Here is a 13,148-nt window from a genome sequence, read left to right as displayed (position 1 = left end):
GTAAACTCGTGATCTTATATGTTTTAAAAGACAGCACAGGAAAAAACAGTGCTGATTATTTTCCAGAGACGGAGCACTGATGACCTATCCAAGCTAATCGATAAAACCCACCCAGTGGATACTCTAGCAGAACGTCAAAGAACATTCACCTCTGTATCCAAAGAAACCACAGGAACAACATCAGGAAGCACAATCAATTCCCCTTTTAAATCTTTCCTGTAAGGTATGCTATGTGAATTCATGAAGTTAATCCTCTGATCTCTTTTGATCACGAACAAAGTACTTCTGATGGAGCGCTATGTTCAAAGATTTAATAAGCTTTACCCCTGCCAACGATTCGGCGTGAAGAATTAAAAGTTTCACAGACAAAAGCAGCTCACCACCACAGCCAATATTAAATGTACTTGCCGGTACACTATCATGTGCACTGCCTCAAAAGTGATCTCGGCAGATGTTGTTCCCTACATAAAGCTGAACGTGCCAAAGAGAATTTCTGTTGAGAAAACAAAATATTTTTTCTGCCTTGATGTTAAGCTTGTCTTTTAGAAAGTCTATCTCTAAACACCTCCCCCAGCCTAACAAAAAGCGCTTTTACTGATCGTATTGCAGGTCTTAAAAATTTAACATTTGGCAGCAGTGGGATTCGAACCCACGCCCCCAGAGAGACTGGAGCCTAAATCCAGCGCCTTAGACCGCTCGGCCACGCTACCTTCCACCAGCTCCATCTTCCTCACATTGCTGGCTTGGAAAATGCCGGGGGCTTCAGCTCTTGTCGTCGGATCTAATGATATCATGACATGTGGAAGTGACTGCACCTTCATCTTCCAAGATGCTTTCAATAGCACAAACGCTACTTTCACCGGCACAAACATAGCAATAACGACGGAGGTGGGTTTCATCCTTTGTGCTGTTCGTAGGGGCGCAACTCTACAGTGATCTACTGACTTGAAGAGCAAAAATCAAAATCCTCTGCTGCTACTATTGCTTTTTTCATAGTTTCTTCAAATCCTTCATTTGAACGTAGATTTTGAAGGATATTGATGATAATACCACATAAATTGTGGTTTTCTTGTGATCGCCAATTTTATTCAAATACCAGCCTTTTTTACAGTTCCTTGCGTGTTTCACAAGGTATAATAGCCCCCCTCGCATCCTCAGCTAACATATTTTAAAATTGCAATAGATTATACAGCATGCATGTTTACATTTATATTAAAATTAAAGTAAATATACAAGAATACATACAGTGCTAGCCCAATAATTCTTGTCAGGTTCTCCAACAAATCTGCGTTGTTATTTTAACATGTTTCAGCTGAGGGTGCAACAGGAGAATAAATGAATTTTCCCGCCAGCCATTCAAAGACCAAATTCCATGAGTGAACATTATTTTCTCAGAAGTTGCCAGCATTGGACTTTGCCGGTGGTATTGAATTATGTCCACAACTGTTGTAGTAGTTCCTTCTTGAAGTTCGACACGTGCAAAGCACTCGTAATATCATAGGTGTTAAAGTTCGCTGAGTCTATTCGAGTCATGGTGTGTATCCCTGCCTATCATTGGGAGACGGGTAGCTTTTTTACACTCAGATTCCAATCTTCAATGCTTTATGTGAGAGCTTACATAACTTTCATTTTCTCACATTTTCTGAACACTGTTCCAAAGGGGCACCCTGTCAATTCCGAATACTTTTCAAAAATCTGCCTGCACGTTTGATTATTGTCATTTCATTTCGAAAAAGTTCAATATTGATCATAACTAAAGAAAATAATGATCACGAACAAAAAAGGGATAAAGATGCCAGTCGATCTTAAATCACAGCTGGGTGACTCGGGCTTCTGTTCTGATATGGTTGTACGAGAAACTATAGGAGATTGGCAAAGGAGGAATTGCCAATCTCCTATAGAACATGAGTTGAATCAGGAGTGAGACATTTCGTATACTCGTGCATATGTCAACGCCTGACCTACATCGTAAAACTAACATTAAGTTGTCAGAAACATTCATTTATATACAAACAAGAGACAGACCAAGTAATAATTCTACATTAGTTCAGGTGGGTAAACCTGAACTAACAAACCTATTAATAATTCTACATTAACGTGTCCTACACTGATCAGATTAATTGAAATGGTCTGATTCATAGCCTGTGCAGTTCGTGCTAATTATACGAATAAGTACTCGGAAGAAGCCGCAGCTCAGGTATTAAAGAGATTTGAAATCGGATCGGTGGATTTATAGTCCAGAGTACGAACCGACAGCTGACACAGGTCTTTTATAGAACCGTTTTGATTTTCTCTACTTTGTCCCCGTGACATCATTGTCCTGCTTGCAGCCAAGCCCGACACACGGTACCATCTGGTTTCTGTCGCTGGGCCTGTCGCTGGGCACTCACCCTGCGGTCTGTGTGGGTCCTAATGCCCCAGTATAATGATGGGGACACTAAACTGTAAACAGGCGCCGTCCTTCGGCTGAGATGTAAAACTGAGGTCCTGACTCTCTGTGGTCATCCAGGTGGATGCTGCACATTGGTGGTGGTGGAGGGGGAGTTCCCCTTACCTGTAAAGCGCATTGAGTGTAGTGTCCAGAAAAGCGCTGTATAAGTGTAAGCAATAATTATTATTATTATTATAATTATTATGTAAAATGCAATAAAAATTATATCAAATGTCAAATATCAAAATTTATTGAGCTTTTGATCAACGTCTGAGTGAAAAAGTTTCGCTGTTTTAACTCTTTGATTAAAGTACACAAAAAGCACCTTTCTTCAAGCCATCGACCTAAGGATCCACAGCTGTTTCCACTACAATCCTCCCCTCTACCAACTGAGCTATCGAAGGGATGTTAGGAGTTGCTCTCTGGCACATACTGCCGAATGCAGTGAACTGTTCCGGGTGATTTAAATCCCAGTTCGACATCAACTTTCCAACTCATTTCCTTAGTCTTGTTTACCTTGAATATAAGCCATGAACCAGGATTCTACTATATAAACTTCCGGGGATATTACAACATGTTTGATGGGGCATCAATCATTCCAGGCGGAACTTGACTCCTTTTTTTCCTCGAGGGATCATATTAAACATTTCATTAGGATCGGGAGGAGGATCGCCATGAGACACAAAACAAACAGTTTATTTTTGTCTTTATTAGAAAGTAGCGTTTGTACTACATTATTAATATTTTCGTGGAAATATAGAGGTTGTAAATTTTAGAATTTATATTTGAATCGAAATGTGGTTTTGAGTTAAATATTAGCGTGTTCATGTAATTAGTTTGTGTTTGTCATTACTATATATAAATTGCCATGTTACTAGAATTTGTAGTTTACTAGTTGTGTTTTTTATGATGATTAGCCGTTTGTTGATTACAATACTGTATATAATGTATTATTCACAGGTCAGACACACTTGGACAGAAGCTCCATACTTCTTTTTATCCGTCAATCCAGAACCAGAGGACATTCAGACAATCATTGCTGTTACATGAATAATATCAGACAGAACAGCCTGGACTCAGGTCACATCTCCCCATTTTCTCCTTCCTCACAGCCACTTAGTGACAGAGAAGAGCTCCTGGTTTTCCTCTCTGTGAACTGGGCTCAGAGGTCACTGATCTGGGTGCTGTGGACTCTGTTCCAGGTCAGAAGCAAGAAGCTTCTATTAACCCTTTCCAGGACCTCCAGCCCTTCAGTATTACTTTCTTTACTGTATGTCAGCCTCCAAACATGTTTTATAAATGTTTTATAACACAAGTGAGTGTGGAATTATCTATTTATGTAATAAACACAAGTAGTGACACTCTGGTCAGTATATTGATTATTAGTAGCCGATGGGCCAATGGCCGTGTCTACAATAGTGACCAGTTGACCAGTCTGTAGCTCTGTGCAGTGGGACTCAGATCACACAGAAGAAGACCTGTCTGTGTGTGATTCCACACCAGCCCTGGGAATCAGCAGCTCTCATAGGTCTCTCACAAGTGTCTCACAGTCTTATAAATTTACAATTAGATGAATTATTGTAACAGTTATACAGTTAATTTAAATAATCAGACTACCTATGGAACTGAGAGCAGGCTGGGAATAAAACCAGTATACACATTTTAACCTCCAGGATCAGGTTCTTGATCCGCCTGGCTTCTATACTCTGAAGATTCGTTTAAAAAATTTAAAAGCACTTATTACAGGGACTTGTGCTCGTTCTCTACTGCTCCACACGGGTACGCTTTGTAACATTAATCTGCGAAGTTAACTATTTTTTTTGTGTTTAATGAATTTCATTCCTTGATTTGTCGCTCTCCTTTTACAACTGTTATGATTCGCTTGTCTTCACAGCCCGGTGTGTTCTTTTTTTGGGGGGGGGGTGTTATATCTGTAAGAAAAGACCCCCGGGCTCCGGACAGGAGCCTCCTCCAGCGGAGACGCGCTCTGCTCTGTCAGAAAGAGGGCTGTGACGTCACAGACACCAGCTGAGCGCCGGGATCAGAGCGCGAGACCGCGGGAGGCACGCTGAGCGCACAGAGGAGAGTTATTGATCATTTATCTATCGAAAACCAATTAATTCAACTGAAGAACCGTAGAATAAACAATTAACTTAACCGATATGTGAGTAGTGATTCTTTTTCTGTTTTTGACCCTGTTTTAAATATCTAGAAAACAGTCAATAAAGACTGTATCGATCAATTACCATAGTGCGTTTAGTGTAAAAAATGTTAAAACCGAAATTAAACAATGATTATTCATATTATTATTTAGGTAACTATCCTAGAGCTAAAAAAATATATATTCCAAGTTGATAAATGTTTGTAACAGTTTTTCCCGTGTTTATAAATCATAAGTATGGTAACCACGGCGACAGGCGCCATGTCACTGTGCGCGTCTAGGTGTCTCGCGTTCGTCACTAAGAGCGATGTGACGTCATGGGTATGTAGCGGCGAGGCTTATTAATAAGGCAGAATTAAGTGTTTCTGAGCTTTCCCAAATTAGGCCTCATTTCTCTGTTCATCTCTGTGGTGCAGCCACAGAGAAACTATTCATGCAGGCTGATTTAAGGTTCCTTTGATAAGGACAGCTCCCAAAAGGGAATGCACTTAGCTGAGCCTGGCTATCATGATCAATGGTCATCCATTGGCGCCTATCTGTCTAGGGAGTGCCAGATGGACATCTGGACTGCATTCCTAAGTGTCAGGAGTAAGTGACTCATATCTCACCTTGATCAACCAATCAGGGAATGGTAGGGCCGAGTAACCCACGGGAGTTCCTCCAGGTAAAAACAGGAAACACAGAGAGCCTGTATTAAGATTCAGGAGAATTCTGTGGAATATCCTAAAGGGAATTCAAAGGAGAATTCCAGGGCAGGATGGCCCAGGAGCAGAAGGCTCCCAAGGGCAGGACATTCTCGCAGCGCGTCTCCTGACCATCCTGAGACTCAGCCCGGACAACCACGGAACGGCCAGTGTGTCCGGGTGCCAGAACTTTCCTTTGTTTTAAGAGTCTAGAGCGGAGGTTGCCAGAGAATAACCAGAGGATCCACCCGAGGTTAGCACCAGCAGCAGGCCTCGTAAACAGGTCGGAACTGTGGACAGCTGAATCACTATTCAGAACTAGCTCTTCATCAGGAACGAACCGGTCCTCTTCCTGACTTGCTGGGACCCACAGTCATCTTTTCTCCTGTGCACAAACTTTGCTAGTTAAAGCCAACAGTGAGCATCTGCAGCGCACCGTCGCAAGCCGCACAGCACAGCCTGGCACGGAGCCAGAGAGCGCGGATTGGACAGCAACAGCCTGCAACTGTTTCTTTGTGCCCGCAGGAGATCTGAATCCCCAGAGATTGGATGAGTATTTAACTTCAATGCATTACAGCTTGAGAATTCAATTGTTATCCCAACCAGTTGATATCAATTTAATTCCTAAGAGTTATGTACTTGTTTTGAGTATCTAATGTAGAAGTTGTAACCAAGTTCACTTTACGAAACGGTCTTAATGAATGATATACTGAACGTATGTCCTCTTGATATGTGTAACACTTTGTAACTGACTGAATATATACCTTTTGTATTCTGATAACCCTCTCGATAAGATCTGTTAGGTTTACATGCATATTCTATGTATTAATAAATGTATCCTCGTTTATTAGTACCTGTGTGTGTGCGTTGTTTGAGTTATGTCGCATGGTTGGACTCTAAAGCCATCAAAAGAATCAACTTTGTGATTTACTGCTACAATTAATAATTGTCTCAGTAAATGCCCAAACCCTACAGAACTGGTGCCTTCAGGGAGCCACTACATTTACATTTTGGCTATGGCAACGTTACATATTTGGCGTCCCTGAGTGGCTATGATTACATATTTGGCGTCCCTGAACGGCTATGAATGATTACAGGTAGCAACAAATACTAATACTAGTGTATTCATACAACTTCATTCAGTACAACTGGTAGTTTTAATGCTAGTGTTCATGTGAGTATTAATGATGATAGCGCTACTGATAGTTTAGTTTTAATTTTCATATTCATGTTAATATCAATTATAATTATAGTGTTACTGTTAGAGTATTAACAGTAGTAGTAGTGTTATTTTTAATAATAGCATTACTGTTATTATAAGTAGTTTGTGACAGTGTTAGTGATAATGATAGTGTATGTCTTAGTGATAGTGTTACTGTTGTAATATGAGTGGTATTTGTGTTAATGTTAGTTATCGTGTATCTGTAGATACTGGACAGATAGCCCTCCTGCATATCAAACAGTCCGAGTGTTAGTGTCAGTTAGTGTTTACTGACCGTTGACAATGTACAACTATTTTTTAGGTTGCAAGTTAAGTCAGCGAAAGTGTTCAAAAATCTTTTTGCCCAGTTCTGAGGGCCTGTCCCCATCCTATTCCATAATGTAATTATATATAATAGAATACCTTAAAACACTGACCATTTCCTTACTAACTGCATGCGTTAAATTTGTACATCAGCACATAGCAGGGGACACATTGCCACAATGTATTATCAATGTTAAATTACAACCGTAATATCGACAACATTAATAAATGCATATATTATTGAAATTGAAAACATATCTAACACTGCATCTTTTCCAGTTATATACCAAAATGCATTGCTGATATTCGTTGGTCGCCATTTTGGTTAAATACTATCACGTTTTTCAACGAAGGAGAAATCTGCAAAAATCTCAGCAATCCTCTTTTCACAAGTAAGTATAAATAATAATAATACTATTTTAATGCATCAGGTCTTACTTAATATAAATTTAATGAAAAATAGTATGTTAATAAGCAATAAATGGCACAAAATCAACTACAACTGTGGGAATTTAAAATTTTTAAGATTATAAATTACATGTAGCACATTAGCAACACTACAGTAATGCTAATATAACAATAGTGTAAGAAAATCCTGACCAAATTCCTTTCAAATATTGATACAAGATGTGAATGATTTCAGAGTTTCAGAAGTGGGTATTGAGTCTCCTATAGAGATCAGAGATGAATTGAGGCATGTGGGAAGGTGTACAAAACCATCGGACTCCCAGTTCCACATCAAGAGGCTGAGCACAGTGGAAGAGTTCTGTACACGCAAGCGAGTCCTTGCTGCTTTTATGATATTATATTCTCTCTGTGGTGTAGAAAATATTCACTACTAGTATTCTTGGTTACAAATAGGTCATAATATGACAGCCTACATCTGATTAATATGATCCATCTCTGGCATACTTTCTTTTTTTAGTTTATAATGTATAATCTTGCTTATCTTTTAATGCCAAAATAAAGTGTTTTAAAAAAGCTCCATGTGGTCACTTTGTAATCTAAGGTTGAGCAAATACTGCAGAAAAGTGCAGTTAATATGTGAAAATGTGTCCATTCCATTGAATGGTCATGTGTAATGTGTATCTCTGATTAGTTGATTAATGAAGACCCAGTAGTAAAAATAGCTTCTAATATTATTTCTAATATAATATTATTTCCAAATAAACCAGCTTTGGAGAGTAGGTGGAAGTGATGTCAGAGTGTGTTTGCAGTGTTGTCAAGGTATAGCTTATTGATTTTTAAGATATTTTTACATTAAATGTTTACTTTGATCAAGTTTAAGTATCCACAAAATTTAGCTTATAGATACCTATGTGTTAACCACTTAATTTGCAAGGTGTAAAACTACAAACTTTTCTTTTAAAATATAAGGATTACAGTAGTACATTTGATCCTAAATATTTGAGTAAATAAATATTGAGTGGAAACTTACTTGAAAAATGTCTAAGCTCAGTGATAATTTGGTTTTTAGACTTATGACAAATTAACTGATGATGGAATTCAACTTCGCTGGCACAAGCCGGAAAGATCAATGACAAAAGAGGTGCCTGGGAGACACAAATCTTTCTAGAGCAATTTAAGGTACTCTTATTCTATCTTGTACTTTCAAACTTTGGGTACTCTTTACTTAGGACAGACTTAATTGCTCAATTACTATGATGCGAGCTAAACTTAATACATTGATTAAGCTTTGAGCTTAGTAAACCTTAATGGTTCTTTTTTGAGATTATATTCAAGAAGAGATTAATCATCATTTTTCTGAGCACTAATATTCTAAAATTTTCTCCTAGCTGTGGTGCTGAAGTCCCATCCAACAGCAACAGAAAAAGAAATAAAGGAGCACACAATGCATATGCAAGGCAGGGGGCCTAGAAGTCTGGACACTGAAGATGATAAAATGCTGGTTCTAACTGTTAGGACAATTACACAAGGCTTTTCAAATGGTGAACAGCAAAAATCATCTTAACTTCACATTGTAATATTTTTTTCTTTAAGATATAGAACTTGTAAATTTTGAAACTTATATTTGAATCGAAGTGTGTTTTTGAGTTAAATATTAGCGTGTTCATGTAATTAGTTTGTGTTTGTCTTTATATATATATTGCCATTGTAATGTTGCCATAGCCAAAATGTAATGTAGTGGCTCTCTGAAGGCACCAGTTCTGTAGGGTTTGGGCATTTACTGAGACAATTATTAATTGTAGCAGTAAATCACAAAGTTGATTCTTTTGATGGCTTTAGAGTCCAACCATGCGACATAACTCAAACAACGCACACACACAGGTACTAATACACGAGGATACATTTATTAATACATAGAATATGCATGTAAACCTAACAGATCTCATCGAGAGGGTTATCAGAATACAAAAGGTATATATTCAGTCAGTTACAAAAAGTTACATATATCAAGAGGACATACGTTCAGTATATCATTCATTAAGAATGCTGTACAGTCATTCGTTTCGTAAATGAACTTGGTTACAACTTCTACATTAGATACTCAAAACAAGTACATAACTCTTAGGAATTAAATTGATATCAACTGGTTGGGATAACAATTGAATTCTCGAGCAGTAATGCAGTGAAGTTGAATACTCATCCAATCTCTGGGGATTCAGATCTCCTGCGGGCTCAAAGAAACAGTTGCAGGCTGTTGCTGTCCAATCCGCGCTCTCTGGCTGTGTGCCAGGCTGTGCTGTGCGGCTTGCGACGGTGCGCTGCAGATGCTCACTGACCAGCTAGTTAGTGTTGGCTTTAACTAGCAAAGTTTGCACACAGGAGAAAAGATGACTGTGGGTCCCAGCAAGTCAGGAAGAGGACCGGTTCGTTCCTGATGAAGAGCTAGTTCTGAATAGTGATTCAGCTGTCCAGAGTTCCGACCTGTTCACGAGGCCTGCTGCTGGTGCTAACCTCGGGTGGATCCTCTGGTTACTCTCTGGCAACCTCCGCTCTAGACTCTTAGAACAAAGGAAAGTTCTGGCATTCGGACACACTGGCCGTTCCGTGGTTGTCCGGGCTGAGTCTCAGGAGGTGCGCTGCGAGAATGTCCTGGCCTTGGGAGCCTTCTGCTCCTGGGCCGTCGTGCCCTGGAATTCTCCTTTGAATTCCCTTTAGAACAGTCCACAGAATTCTCCTGAATCTTACTGAATCTCCCAGGCTCTCTGTTGCCTGTTTTTACCTGGAGGAACTTCAGCTCATTCTTTGGCTGAAAGTTCCATGGGCATCAGAGTCCCACGTGGGTTACTCGGCCCTACCAGTCCCTGATTGGTTGATCAAGGTGAGATATGAGTCACTTACTCATGACACTTAGGAATGTAGTCCAGATGTCCATCTGGCACTCCCTAGACAGATAGGCGCCAATGGATGACCATTGATCATGATAGCCAGGCTTAGCTAAGTGCGTCCCCCTTTGGGAGCTGTCCTTATCAAAGGAACCTTAAATCAGCCTGCATGAATAGTTTCTCTGTGGCTGCACCACAGAGATGAACAGAGAGATGAGGCCTAATTTGGGAAAGCTCAGAAACACTTAATTCTGCCTTATTAATAAGCCTCGCCGCTACACCATGTCACTAGTATTTGTAGCTGAAGTTTACAAGTTGTGTTTTTTTATGATGATTAGCCATATGTTGATTACAATATTGTATATAATGTATAATTTGAACTACATATTTCTCAGGTGTGAATGATTGTAAATTTTCAGAATACATTTCTAAACCAAATCATTGGCTTGATTTACTAGTTTCTACACCTGTAAAACCTATCTTTGATGCATAATAGATCTTTAACCATATATCTATAATAGTCCTCTACAGTTATCCGTATAATAGAACTCCAACCATTTAAGTATAATGAACATATAATCATAGACGTATAATTGACGTATAACAATAGACGTATATTAGAATTTCATTCTAGACCAATTATAGACCACATTTATACATCTAAGGTATATGTTTAAAAAACATATATTATACATCTTTTGCCCCCTGGGAAAATGGGAGAATTCTGCCGGCGCCGTAGCTGAGTTGGTTTAAGTACCTGTCTCGTTAACTGGAGATCCTGGCTCCACATCCCAGCTGTACCTTTCTTCCTGTATTTTTGTGCCGAAACTACAATTTTGGACAGCCGCATAGGGCTTGATTTAGTTTAATGCATGAATGCATTTCCATTCTGCAACAACTTGTTTTTCAAGAAATTCATACAGCTTGTGAAAAATGAAATTTAATTCTTGGCTATCAGAGCCGTAGGAATATTGCCGACTGGCAAGAAAATGCAAGCAATGTTTATTTTTTTACCGGAAAGGTGCGAATGGAGCAACCCTCTCTCATCAGTCTCTGTGGCGCAATCGGTGAGTGCGTTCGGCTGTTAACTGAAAGGTTGGTGATTCAAGCCCACCCAGGGACGAGCTTCTTATTATTGTCAATGTAAACACTGTCTCCGCTAAAGCCGAAACCTTAACCTTCTTTATATTTGCCGAAAATGCAAGTCTTTTGCCCGTGTCCAACAACAACACTTGAGACCGGGGAAGTCCAATAGTGATCAACACCGCAACTCCCCAGACAACCATATTCACCCATGGAAAAGTATCTTTGAAGGGCCAGCGGGAGACATCATTTATACTCCTGTTGCGTCTTCTGCTAAAATAGTTTCGAAATACAACGTGGATTTGTTTGAGAATTTGACAAGCATTGTTACGTTAGCACTGTGAAGTTGGATGTTGATATTCTGATATATTTACCTTCATTTTAACATAAATATAAACATAAATGCTGTACAATCTATGCTGTACAGTCAAGCACAGGTATATTTTGAGTCTCGTGCTGATCGTCCTGTGAATCCAAAAGAAATTTTTAAAGCTGATAAATTTCCAATTGTAATTTGCATCTAGCTACAACGTCCCTGGAAAAGAGATTTTATTAGTTGCGTGCAATCGGTATCTTTTACTTTATGTATGGTAGTGGAAATAGTTTTGAAAACGTTTTCTAAAGAAGATTGTATTGCCAGGACCTGCCTTTAGCGCTCAGTAGCGATTACGCTGTTGATATAGATGGAGAAGAAATGTAAGATGAGTTGATGATCTAAGCTAAAATAGCCCTAACACGCCTCCTGTAACAGTGTTTGTATTCATAGCAAGTAATATTCTTTTTCAAACCCGAACGTTCCTTTTGCATTAAGTGTTATGTAACCATTAGCGGTTTCGGGAGCTTCTGAAGAGCGCACTTTTCCAAACTGAAGCCTATAAGAACATTATTCAACATGCACCATGGCCCAGAATCGTGCATCGGGACAAAGATTAACATCCATTGAAAGTACTCCCAAATAAAAGATTTGACCGAAAAATTGAAAGAGTAGGCAAGTATTAAAACAATGCCATAACTTCTCGACTTCCAGTCGCTTTCCTGGTTCAGGCTATGTAAAATAACATAATCAGTGGAGTCATGCCGAGGTTGTGAGTTCAAGCCTCACCTGGAGCAGCCTGGTTTTCTGTCTTGACAGGTAAACAGTGTTTTGTGTTATTTGCTAAATGGAGAGAGGATTCTGTGTTAATTGTGCTCCTCCTGGGAGAGGTCAAGATGAGAAGTTCACGAGGCTGGTGGTAAATATCCTGTCCAGGAATATCGGGGCTGTAGGGGGTCAGATCTATAGATGTAGTAAACACATTAGTGGAGACGGTGTGTCTGCTCTCTGTGAGAGAGCCGGGCAGAAAGAATAATCTGTGGTCTGGGAAGAAGAGACCCTCGTTGGAAGAGCGGCGCTCCTCACAGGAGAGAATGAAAAAAATCTTTTTCAGGGACGCTGATTGTTCTCTTTGGGGGAATTAAAAGCACTCGTGGCCAGTGAACTTGTGGCGCAACGGTAGCGCGTCTGACTCCAGATCAGTAGGTTGCGTGTTCAAATCACGTCGAGGTTAATGTTCTCATAACATAACTACTCGAAAGAAGCCGCAGCTCAGGTGTTCGAGAGATTTGAAATCGGATCGGTGGATTTAGAGTCCAGACTGCGAACCGACAGCTGACACATGTCTTTTACAGAACCGTTTTGATTTTCTCTACTTTGTCCCCGTAACGTCATTGTCCTGCTCGCAGCCGAGCCCGACACACGGTACCGTCTGGTTTCTGTCGCTGGGCGATCTGTGTGGGTTCTAATGCCCCAGCATTATGACGGGGACACTGGACTGTAAACAGGTGCCGTCCTTTGGCTGAGACGTAAAACCGAGGTCCTGACTCTGTAGTCATTAAAAATCCCGTCTCTCGAAAGAGTAGGGTAGTAGTGTAACCCCGGCATCCTGGCCAAATTTCCCATTGACCCTACCAGTCATGGCTTCCTAATAATCCCCAT

At 39.9% G+C, this 13,148-nt stretch overlaps 1 non-coding gene across 1 annotated transcript; it reads right to left on the bottom strand.

Moving 5' to 3' along the window:
• Positions 1-628: 628 nt before the first annotated feature.
• On the bottom strand, positions 629-710 carry trnal-uag (transfer RNA leucine (anticodon UAG)). The gene has a single exon. It is a non-coding gene; the product is annotated as a tRNA-Leu (tRNA).
• Positions 711-13,148: the final 12,438 nt, after the last annotated feature.

Source organism: Lepisosteus platostomus (genome assembly GCF_059453375.1).
Source record: "Lepisosteus platostomus isolate fLepPlt1 chromosome 5 unlocalized genomic scaffold, fLepPlt1.hap1 SUPER_5_unloc_4, whole genome shotgun sequence".
NCBI classification, from domain to species: Eukaryota; Metazoa; Chordata; class Actinopteri; order Semionotiformes; family Lepisosteidae; genus Lepisosteus; species Lepisosteus platostomus.
Note: the sequence above shows the minus strand (reverse complement) of the source record. Positions and strands in the feature narration are given on the sequence as shown.